Source organism: Leptosomus discolor, chromosome 5 (assembly GCF_034619465.1).
Source record: "Leptosomus discolor isolate bLepDis1 chromosome 5, bLepDis1.hap2, whole genome shotgun sequence".
In the NCBI taxonomy this organism is placed as follows: domain Eukaryota; kingdom Metazoa; phylum Chordata; class Aves; order Leptosomiformes; family Leptosomidae; genus Leptosomus; species Leptosomus discolor.
Genome location: NC_141395.1, coordinates 61,961,599 through 61,974,252, shown reverse-complemented (window position 1 = coordinate 61,974,252; position 12,654 = coordinate 61,961,599).

The following is a 12,654-nucleotide window of genomic DNA, read 5'->3' as shown; positions in this document are numbered from 1 at the left end:
TCAAATATTTCATCCTTCTAAGTTATGCAGGAAATAAAAGGCTAAAGCTGGTAGTTGCTGCTGTTGCTTTTATCATCCAATTTATTTGTTTGCTGCAGTTAGTGATATGTGCCAAAAAATGTTTTGGCTGCTTCTGGGAGTCAAAAGAGGCTGAACACTGCATGCTTTCCTCCTCAAACGCTGCTGGCCGAGGCAGCATTGCACAAGCTGTGCTAGGTAGCCGTCTTCAGAAGTGCCCACTGGCGCCTTTTGTTAGAAGAAGGTGCATAATTCTGTGAGCAGGGATGACATAGCCTGGGCAGCCATTCGTGGGACACTGAAGCTAACGAACAGAGAATGATGAGGGTCTTTAGGGTCCCACCCTGTGCCTCAGCACAGCCTCCTGCACACCCACTTGTGCTGCACAGAGACTCTGCGATGGAGAGAGGGAAGGCCAGTCATTCCCCACTGCTCTGTCCAGCCAGTACAAGCTCCGGCACCCAACCGCCAGCTCTCTTTGTGATTGTGGAGCACTCAATAGGCAATATCCCAACAAAGCTAATGCCAAGCATCCCACAGCCGGATTAAAAGCTTGGCAGCACAATTTGCACGGAGTGGCACTGTTCACAGTGTGGCCTTTTTCAGTTTTTCATTCCTAATAAACATAGCTCCAAATGTATTAATCTTCCCCTTTACCTGAGTTCTAGTCAGAGGACTGGCATAGTTTGCTAGCTGAAATATTTCTGGAACGTCACAGAACATTGACTGATTAAGAGCTTTAGGAAATTATTCTGTACTTTCCAAGAGTGAGCAATCTCAGAAGAAAATGAGCAGAATCCAACTGCCCCCTGTTCAAATGACAGGAGCACTTTCTTTCTGCGCAGAATCACATTTTTGTACTGAATAAACCACTAGACTTTCCTTTACCATCTGAACTGTACCAAGAGGAGAATATTACTGCAGAGCGGTGGTACAACACCTACATGTCCTCCTATACCACTAATAATTACCTGTAAAGACAGTACTGGGAGAATGTGACTTGTTTAAGAATCAGACACCAACTGTGGCACTTGAGATGATTTGTGTCCATCTGCCTGAGTGCTCAGCTGCACCAGCTAAATAAAACAAAAAAATACTCTAAAATCACAGTGAAGTACCAGGTATTTATTGAGACATTTATTTTGTTTACAGCTTGTTTGTCTCTAGATTAATTTAGGAGACTCTCTCCACCTTTTGTAAATTAAACTTCTTTTCTAGCCTCATTTCACATTATGAGTGATTTTACAGTGATCTGGCGTATTTGCTGCCCCTTTCCTCAGGGAACTGTGAATGTACTTAGTGCGAACTTGATTACGCTCAGTGTCAGCCATCCCCCTAGGCCATGGGAGTCTCTCCCTGTCTAGGGCATCCTCCAGTAGCCTGGTTGAGGGCTGACAACATCAATTGTCAGATTTTTGGTGAAATCTCTTCTCTGCACCTGCTAGCAACTTCCAGTTGATAAAATGCAGGGAAGTAGAATGTCCTTAGATGCAAATCAGTATTGACTGAGACTGTTGCACCAAACTGATCATGCTTCCTTGACCTGTGCCTTTTAAACTTTAATGGCTGCTCTGAGTTGCTTAGAGAAGCAGTTTAGGTAAGGCAGGCACTGTATGTGGAACAGCAATACATGAGCAGTCATTTGCAGAGGAAGGTGACAAGGCTTATCCTTTGCTTTTGTGGAAGTTTATTTCACAGACAGAACCACCCCAGGAAAGTCCTCTGCCTCCCACACATCGTTATTACAATAAAAGGTTTCCTTGTACCAGGGAAATTTTTTTTCAGTGATGAGCTTCATCCTAGAGCGTTACACGGTCATTTAAACAAACATTTTACTGTTCCCAAGGTAACAACGAGGTCTTCAATTTGACTTCTTTTCTACGGAAAGACACTGTGGAGAAACAGGAGACATTTGAGGTGCTTGTAAAAACATTTGGTGCTGTTAACCTGTGCTGGCTAAAACTTCCTAAATATGCTTTGCTGTATGTCCATGCATGCCACCTGGCTCCTAAACTAGCATATAATCTTAACCGAGGACAATTTTTTATCCATCAGGTTGGAAAACAACCAGTAAAAACTTGTTTTATTAAGGCTGAAAGAGGAAACTTATATCGTTAAAGCAGCCTTCATCAGTAAATGGTGATATAAAGTTACGGGAGGAGAGAAGGAATGATAATGTGACAGCCAAGATCAGCCATGGCTTTCAGAGCCTTCAGCAGCTGACGTCCAGCCACAGCCTTCATCCATTCCCCTCACAGCTTCATACAAATTTTGATAGACTTGTGGAGAAAAAAAGAGATTTACAGAATATGGCAGTAGGAAGAAGACAAGGTCTAGCGGCAGACATTCCTTTCTTAACCTTTTGGGGACCCCCAAGAAGAATCTATCAGATTTTAGTACGCGTCTCAAGGTCTTACTGTTTTTCTGTGGTCTGCAGAGAGGTCTAAGAACTGAGAATCAGTTCCTGCCCAGCATCTATTACCAACAGGGGACCATCCATCACTGACTCTAAAATTATTTCCATTCCTTGTCATGACCTAAATCCATGTTGTGACTGATCTAAAGTGTTACCTTCAATTAGAGAAATGGGTAACGATCTTAACATTTTCATTGTGGTTGCTGAGGAGTGGAAGTTTTAATACTCCATAGCTGTGCTAGGTGGCATTTCATCAGTGTTGGCCGTGCTATGATGTATTAGCAATAGGAATAGGAAAGGTCTCACTGAATGATGTGGTGCTTGTTTTAATCAAATATGGCAGCAGTTCTCCATGATTCTCATATTAGTTAAAAGATCGTGGAACAGAGAGACAAAGTTTGAGTCAAGGTGCTATTAAGATAGTCTTTCATCACATCACATCATATCACACACGGTGCTTCTTTTTTAAAAATACTTTGTGCATTTGGAAGACTTTAGGACCAGCTTCCTTTTGGATTAAAATGCAATGAAGAAATGTGCTGATGTTTAACATTTGCAATGTAGTTTAAAGTATTTGATTGGAAATTTTAAGCCCAAGGCTCTATTTAAATGTAACAAAAATAAAACTCTCTCATCTTTGATGCTGATTCTGTTAATAAGCTTTTCAGGCTATCAGCTTTGCTCAAAGGACTGCTGCAGAACAGCCCAGAGAAACACTATATTGAATGGAAATGCCAATGAACAACAAAGAGGGAGCCAGCGAGGTGACATAAAACAATTAAAAATTGACATAAAGCAGTTTGTAAAATCTAAATTAACTATTACATCACTAATATACACTGCGTTATTACGTTTTAATTACTCTAAGACTTATTCAGGTTTGGTGAAAAACTACCCTGTCCAGCCAAAGAGATGGGAAAAAGGTAAAAGAGCTCTTAAGTCTACTGAGCAACTGCCTAATTTCAGTGCACAAACATTTGAGTTCACACAGCTGTATTAGTCCAAGATGAGATGAAAAAGACAATGGCCAGAGATGTGCATGGAATGGAGTTTCCACTACATGTCATTATAGAAATATATTAATAGATTATTTCCAGAATTTCTGGGAGACTCTGGAACTGCTGAGGTCTCAAAGGGCCTGACAACTGTGGACTGAAGGAACTGCAATTTTCATCAGTTTTATTTTGGCAAGATAAAGTCCGGTCAGTGTGGCAGTGACAATCAAGAGGAGGGCAGCAAGTCTGACAAGCACTGCAGTAACTTATTTCAGCAGCTGGCAGTGCTCACAAAGTACACGTGTGTGAGGCATTGGGAGATACAGGGAGAAAACAAGTGATTTCCCTTTTTAGATGTAGCAAAACATAACGTCTTCTGCTTTCCTTCCAAAATACAAAAATGGAGGAAGCAGAAGTATTTAACTAATTTTTAAAAAACAAAAAGTTTGGGTTTTGTTTCACCGCAGAAGTAAGGTTTACAGTGTGAGGTACATTTCATATTACATACAGTAAATTCTGGAACAAAACACAAAAAAATGAAATGCAATATTTTTCTTCTTCAAGCTCTAAAGGGAAGAGTTTTGAATTTTTACAAACTGTTTCCAGTTTTTTGTTACAAAATCTCTGGGCTTCAGGGTGGGGGGGTGGGGGAGAAGGGCAGAGTCTTTCTTATGTGGCAGCAAAAGGTGAAGTTTGGAAAATGTTTCTTCTGTCAGAATTTTGTTGAAACATATGTTGAAGAAAGATTTGATTTTGGTATAACTTTCTATTCCAATAGAGAGAGTGGTCCATAGAAAACGTTACAGTGAACTTCAAAACATGGCTTGTGGCGTGCAAAAAGCCACCTCTGCTGAAGTTGCATTGTCAAACGCAGTCTCAGGAATACTACTTTGCAAAAGTAAAAGAGCCTGTGCTTATGGAACTCTGCTCCCCGCCTGCCCCAGGCGTCTCAACCCGAGAACTCTGTTCACCTTCCACAGAAACCTCTCCTCATTCAGTGCACAGGGCAGAAAGTGTTTTGTAACAAGCTGTTATCCTTTATTTTGGTATCTGAGGTTTGTTATCACACACTATCATGAAAGCATCAGCAATAAAAAATATTAATTGCAGCTATCTATACTGGTACTGGTGAGTTCCTATAAACCGTTCAGCAGCAGGAGGCACATCATTCCCATTTTTCAGATAAGAGCTATTGATTGTAGGAGCTCTTTCTAATATGCAATGGTAGATATGGCATTTTACATAGTTCAAATAAAGCTCATTGACAGCTAAATTGAAAGCTAATAGGAGTTATCAAACACTGTTTGCTACAATTTTGATAATCCTTTCGGCTGGACTCTACAGTCCATCCACCTTTAAAAAGGAGGAGCTCTATTAGTCACTGTTTCCCCTTAACAATGTTTACAGAAAACACGGAGCGAGATGGTCTAAGTGGTTTCACGTGCAGAGGAACGTATGCCTTCTGACGGTGTCATGCAGCAAGATGAGGGCTCATAGAAGACGGTTTCAGGTTTCTGAACAGATTGATGCCGGGATGGTGTTGCTGCTAAGTGAACGTGCCAGTCAGGATCAGAGCTGAGTCTTTCATGTAATAGTAAACCCAGACCGGACCCTGGCGGTATGACCTCATTAACCTCGTGACTCTTGGTCTTTCAATTATGTCCAACTCTCCATTCTCAGAAGAATTTGGGACGAGTCTGACTCCATCAGTAATTTATTTATTTATTTCCATAAATGATCTATTTTTGTTGGCTTGGAGGTCAGCATCTTTTTTTTTAAGACAGTCACACTGAGTAGGGATTTTCTATTCTTTCGAGATGTTGTAATGGTTTAATAGTACAGATGTAGGACAGATACTGGTGTACAAAGAAATTTAACCTGCGAATTCATTTGCCATCCAGAATTTCAGCAAGAAAACTGAAAACAATGAGAAGTATTGAAAGTGACACTTGAGACTTACTGCAGTCATGCAATTATATGAACTAGTCCTGGCTAGACTATGAAAATCCCCTTGTTCAGAAGACAGGTGAAGTTTAGAGAAGAGCTAAGCTGTACTGGGAAGATACCAAGCACAAGAATGAAGAGGCAATACCAGTGTCAAAGGAGGGGGAGGTCATAGCTCTATGCTTACACAGAAGTTACCCACACCACTCATTAATGGGAGAACACTTCTGACTGGTTTTGTCCGGTAAGGCGGCTCTGGGATCAATGTTGGTATCTTAATTGTGTCATTGTTTCATCCGCAACACCTGGTGTCATGGTTAAATTAAAATGAGGCACAAGGACCCTTGCTGCTTGTTCTGTCCTAGAGTCACAGAGGACACAAACCTTCCAAAGCAAAATCGGGGATGAATTTGGCAGAGGAGTGTGCTGGCTATTGCTTCAGAGCGTACAAATTCTGTCCAAATAAAGCCATTGCATTTTCATTACAGAAGTACCTGAGCCACCTTGGATCAAGAGCTTCATTTTGATGGAAGACTAAAGTCCTCCTAGAGTTAGGCATGTATTTAACTGTACTATGGCCAATGCTCAGGATTATTCATGACTGTAAAGACAGACAAATTAAGTTTTTGTTAGAATGGAGTGGGCAGGAGCTAACACACAACTTCCAAAGATATCTCCAAAAGTAACTTGTGACACATCAATGTTCCTCTGATTTCACTAAAGTACTTTTAAAACTGTTGCCATTGTTATTCTCAAACACATTAAAGTTAGCAGTTTCCAAATGAACTGGAAGAGCACTTTCCTAAAATTGATGCAGTAAGATGTACCATGTCCTCCGCAGGGAAAATCCATCCAGCATGTATTCAGATTTATTTAGGCAATGTTTATTTACCCATCTGTTAGTGTATGATATGTACGTTCATCATTGCCATCATGTAGCGCTGCACCTCTATCCTGGGCTGCCATGAACCTTTCAGGGTGGTGAATTCCGTTTTGTGCCCCTCATCCAGGGGTTTGTCCATACTTGTCCATATCCTCCAGTCCTAATAACATGAGCTTATCTGTAGATGTCTCTACTGCCTATACAGACTGTTTTATTCAATCAAAGTACAAGTTTTTTCATCTTCTGGTGGGCCACCACCCTTCGTTACACCAGATGATGATCACTTATCTTGCCAGTGTGCTCACTGATGGTGTTGGGAGTCCCCGTATAACAAAACTTAATCAGTAGCAATAGATACCAGGATCTGACGCTTTCCGATTTCCCTGGATTTGAACTGCTTTCTGTACTAAAACGTTAAATATGCATGAAGTAAGGCATCCAGTGTTGTTTGTACATATTAAAAATACAGTATTTTTTAAATAAGAGCTACAGCACCTTGATCTGTGTCTGAGATTTCCTGAAAGCACTGTTTCACAGCTGGACTTCAGTATCTGTTTTATTTTTAATAAAGGTCAAGGAACCATCCCAAACTACAGGCAATAGCACAAACATGGGAGGTGCAATGGCTCAGTAAAATGATTTACTGAAGATTAAATTAGATATAATTATGCTCAGTCATAGAAATCAAATCTTCCTTTAGAAGTTCTTCTGTATTGTTAACCTACTTTATCTAGTATTAAATATTATTCCTAGTAACCAGCTCTGAATCAAAAATCCTCAGTAGTAATCAACAGAAGAAGGTCTTCCTCCCTTTTACCTCCTCAGCTGTCCAGTTGTTGTGGACCCCTGCTCTGCGTACCCAGCTGTCCTGGAAGACCTTCAGTGCTCGGCACCATGAGCTCTGCTGCGGGTGCTGAGCACAGGCACTCGCCTCGCCAGCAGCAGTACTCAGCCTTGCTGGCCTCCGCGTGGATCCAGTCTCACCTGAGCACGCTGCACGAGCACGACCCATGAGCAGCACCAGCAGGGAGGAGCTCCCCAGGGAGCCAAAAGACTTGTGCGCTTCGTGAGAGCGCAACACGGGGGGAACGGATAGCAGAGGTGGAGGGGTGGGAGCTGCACTAAGCGTTCATCACAGCACAGGGCCTCCCTCCCTGATCTCCATCGTGAATCTCATGAGGAAGTGCCTTGGAAGGCTCATAACCAGCATGTCCAAAACAATGACAATGGGAAATGTTCTTCCTAAATCCAACTATTTTTATTGTATTTTTACTGTGCACACAGCAGATATATTTCTTGCTAAGGATTTTTCCTAAGCTGGTTGCCAAATGTGTAGAATATTATAGCCCTAAGGCTCGTCTAAACCTTGCCCTTTTTATTGCTCAGCTCACAAAATAAGAGCGCCCTTAAAAGAGAGCTTGAGAGCAGGTATTCCGGCTCAGTTCATTGCCTGGTGCCAGCCTTTGCCTGTGGATTCCACTCACCGAAATGCTTTTCCTGCAATTCCTAGTGGGTTTCAAAGTGTATGATGAGAAGTCTTTTACCTTTATTACCTCTCTCCTACCACTCAAAATCTCCCAATCACTTTCTTTTTCTTTCCCAAGTAAAGTTGGAACTTTATAAATCACTGTGTGAAGAGAAATACCAAGAGAGAAATAAAGACCAATATTGATATAGTGCAGCAATTTCAGAAAAAAAAAAAATAATAAAAATCATCTGGTTAAGAAAAGAGCAACAATAGATTACTTAGGTCTGACTTAAGTTTCTGAGCTTGTTAGTATATTGGAAAACCTGTTAAGCCCTCAGGGACAGACACATTGGCTTGTGCCACAAACCTTAACAGGCTCCACGGAGAAAAAAAGGCAAACGTAGTAGCCCCAAAATTACCCTACTAAGTCAAGAGTACCACAACACTCTTCAAACATAAACATGTGCTTCTCCTTTCTCTTTATGTTAAGGAAAGAGCTAGAAGAGCTGAGGCAGCTGGGGCTGTTAAATAATACTGAATTTTTTATTATTCAGTCAAATCCCACTCCTAACCATCTCCTGAGATACACAACACTGGATTAAGTCAGCACTGACTAGCGATGTAGAGAATGAGCTCGAAAGGTCCAGTTCAGTGAGAGCTAGAAACAATTTACCTGCCTGAGAAGCAAAACATCTCAAGCTGACCAGTCACGCATTTTCAAAAAATCAAAAGCCACTCTTGAAAATTCACCACCTCCTCACATTTTCTGTGCTCAAGTGGCTGATGCCACTTGTCAGGGAAGTTGACTGTTCAGTCAAAAAAAGGGGGTGGGGAGTCAATTTTTCTCTCCAAAGCTCTGTTAATACAGCGATCTATATTTTAAATCACAAAATCATTCACTGGATTAATAAGCATACCTGGCCGTGTGCTTAAGCAGAGCACGAGGAAGCCACACAATTAGCACACCAAGCCGATGAGAAAATTGAGTTGCTGTACCTGTGACCTCCTCCCAGAACAGTTCATTACAGTTTGGGTGCTGCTACCAGCAATTAGGTATCCTTATATCCAAGAGGAAAGCTCCCATACTGCAAATGAAATGATGGGCGGTATTAAATAATGCCTGTGGGGTACAGACCTCAAGATCCCACTCCTCTGCTCTCACCTCCTTCTTGTAAAGAATTTTACATTTTAATCATGGCCCATTAATTACTCTTATATAATGTGAGCTCTAAGGCAGATGCCTGAAGAGTAGTTTAAAAATGAGGTAGCTGCGTAACTTAATCACATTTTTGAAGGTTTTGGTCAAAACTAACCCCAAAAGTGCCTTGGGAATCTCAGCTCTACCTTCACTGGCAGTTGAAGCCCAGTCGTGAGCCACAGAAATACCCACACAACAGTGTAAATACCACGCGGTCTCCCAGCAATTCCCATCACTCACTTCTTGACACCTAATGTCAACCGGGCTCACGCAAGCAACTTCACAGAGCAGCGCTCCTCTCGTTGACTGGCCGCGGGACTTTCGCTCGGCTAAAGACCAGCAGAGTTACCTCTTCTAACAATAACACAGCTGCATGCTGTTAAAGCACTTGGTGGTTAAGTGAGAACTAATAAATAACGGTATGTCCTGCCTGTTGCAGTGGAATGCGATAGCGGGGGGAGCGGGCAGAGCCGACAGCACTCAGGAGACTTCGTTTGCATTACCCAAAGGTCAAGAATCACAGCCCCAGTTTACAGCTTCAGCATACCAGTATCACTTTTCAAATGAGATCCACTGTACTACGAGGAACACTGTGATGAACTAGTCAAGAGGATTTCTGCTTTCTAACACAGATACCTTCAAATCTGGGCCATAACGTCACTTGTTGCAAACAATCCTTCGTGTCAGGACCTTTGAGGATACAGAATAACAATAGAGCTGAGTATGATTTTGACTGAGGCATTGAAAATATGCTAATTGCTTTAGCTAATTGATAGACTAAAAAAATGCAGTATTTGCCTAATTCAAGGTATTTCCCTCAGCAAATATTAAAACCCACTTCACAATAAAATACTGAAAATATACCGAGATAGGTCTATTTCCTCAGTTCTGAGCCTGGTCCTGAATTACAACACTTCAAAGCAAATAATGAGATAGTGGATTTATTTTATAGACACTCTGTTTTCCTGTTTTTTTTTTTCTTTTTATGTGTAGGTTTTTCTGCGTTCAAACATGTTTCCTAAAACTTCCAGTCTGTTTACTGCTCCCTCCTCAAATTATGATTTCATAAACTAAATTATTTTTTTTAAGTGGCAAGACTTACAATATAATGACAATAATTAGCAACTCTGTTAGAAGTTGAATGTAAATTTTCAATGATCCTTCAAAAACCTGTGGTAGGTCGACTATATGCATCAAAGGCACAATTGTGTATGTTTTATACTCTGTATTGTCACACTTTAAACAAAACTGGTAGACTGTAAAGGTAATACAGGAGAACAAAGTGATGCGCACCCAGTAATACCTGTAATAGTAAATTAATAATTTATAATAAATTATTAAAATAAATTAATAAATTAATAGTAAATACACTTTAAACATACTGATGATAAAGCAAACACTTATAATCTTATTTGTTCAGTTCTGCTCTGTATGGCCCTAATTAACCAGAAGGCACCGTCTCAGAGAGGAAATCAAGTTTTTGGAAAATTGTGACAATTCTTTTCCTCTCACATTTGCCACCTTGAAATCTGAGAAACATCAATAAACAGAAACATGCAGTTACTTTTAACAGAAAAAAATGAAGGCCATAATGCATGGGAACAGTGCCTTATTAATATGTGGAAGATGGTGATTTTTTTATCTAATCTCTGGTTTCATAACATCTTTTGTCTATATAGACCTGTGCTTCCACACCCCGCCCCCCCAACTTGTTATTTCTTTCTTGTAGATGTTTAAAATATATTTATCATATCTATCACATTACATCTACGTGTCTGATTTCAGGTTCACCTATTCTGGTATGGCTCCTGTCCTTCTCGTATTGCAAAGTTATGTGAAGGCTTTAAATTCCTCATATCCAATGTTCTGCTCAGGAACAGGTTTCAATAGCAGCCAATAATGTCATATTCTCAAAGTCATAAAACTATTTCTTGGTAAACTGTAAATTAAGATACGTCAGCAAGTTGGAACTGCAAAATCAATTTACTCATTACATTAAACTATTTTCTTATCAGAAAAAGATAACCATTCACTGACAAAGATAGGATCAACATAAGCTTGAATAGCAATGTATTTGTAGGTATCTTTTAAAGACTATCTTGTTTTCCTGATCTTCAGAAATTTCCTCATAATGCAAGGAGAACTGAATGCCTAGTGCAAATGATTTCCTGTAAATGTTTGCTTACACTTTTAAATGAAATTTCTCCATTACAGCTTGTTCCTTGTTTTTGTTCACTCCCTACAGATATTCAGATAAGAGGTACTTATTCTTGAAGGTAAGTGTTGACTAAAAGCATCTGAGCTTACCTCCGCTTTCTTTTCACATATAAATTTGGTTAAACTGCATAGATCCCCTGCAGGTGTCTAACTCCCAAGGAAGGCAGTGGGCACTGTATGCAAAAGTAGGAAGAGAGTGCCAAAGTGCTTCAAGGCTGTGCATCCTAATCTTGGTTGTGTTCTCCTGTAAAGTGAAGACAACTTTAGAGAAGTAAGATATTCTAGACAGCAAAGAGTTTTGTCACTTCAATAGCAGGGCTTCTATAGGAACTTGAAGATATATGGATGCATCTCTGCATCCTGAGTTGGGTTTCTCTCAGCGCTAATAGCCAGGCCTCTCTGCCAGGCTGTGGTGAAAAATCCTGATGAATTCACATCTTCAGCCAGTCTAGATTCTACAGGGCTGTTTTCTGTTATTTGGCTGGCTTGCATTTAAATCCGTCTCACCTGGAGCGAGAGGAGCTCTGGGGCTATGCTCTACAGTTCAGTAGCTATAGCTGCTGCTACTGGATGGTGGGTCTTCCCTCTCCCCCCGCTAAGAGTTTTTCAACCCTGGTTCTGGCCAGGGCTTTCTTGGCACTTTGTTGGGTCTGTTTTCTTCACAAAGCAGAGCTGTCATGATAGGTCATGGATAAGCCCCCATCTCTCATACAGTTGAAACCTGAAGTGATACATAATCAAATGCAGATTCAAGATTCCCTGATAATTACACAGGGATAGTTTTCTCAGTTCAACAGAATTTCAGCAAAAAAAGACTATGGCTACGAATAGGATGCAACCACAAGAAACTGCACCAATGATTGCGCAGACTGCTTCCTGTTCATGGCTAGAGAGGACCCAGTCCAAAGGGTCAGGAGCAGCCCGTTCCTTAGAGCTCAGGCACCTGGATTGCCCATGCAGCTGCATGCTGAATGAGACACAGTTGCTCATTACTGTTGTTGGAAGTGGTATGTTTGATGTGAACTCTAAAAATAAGGACATCCAGAACTCTAACCCTTTGCCTGGGTTTTCTGTGATCACTGGCAACGTACAATGTTCTGACACAACGTACTTTGGCAGTGTCGTGATGTAAAGAAAATTCAGTCTTGAGGTTCCTATTGATAATGGCAGCTAGTTATACTTCACCATGAAACACAGCTTGTTCTTATTATTCACCACTAACCCTGAGGAGGAAGACAGCATCTTTCATACACTTACAATTGGTTGAAAACTAAACTCCTTATTTTAAGGCGTCAAAACCATCGAATAACTTACATCAATGTCTGACAAGGTAAAGTAATGGATGAAGGATGCAGTCCTAATTTTAAAATTAAGCATCCTTAAAAAAACCAAACAAATAAATTGGTGACAAACTGGTCTTCCAGATACTGTTAATATTCCACAGCATGAGAAAGAAAATAAAAGTATTTTTAAATAGTATATAACTATACAGAGAATAATCCATCCAGGGGAAAA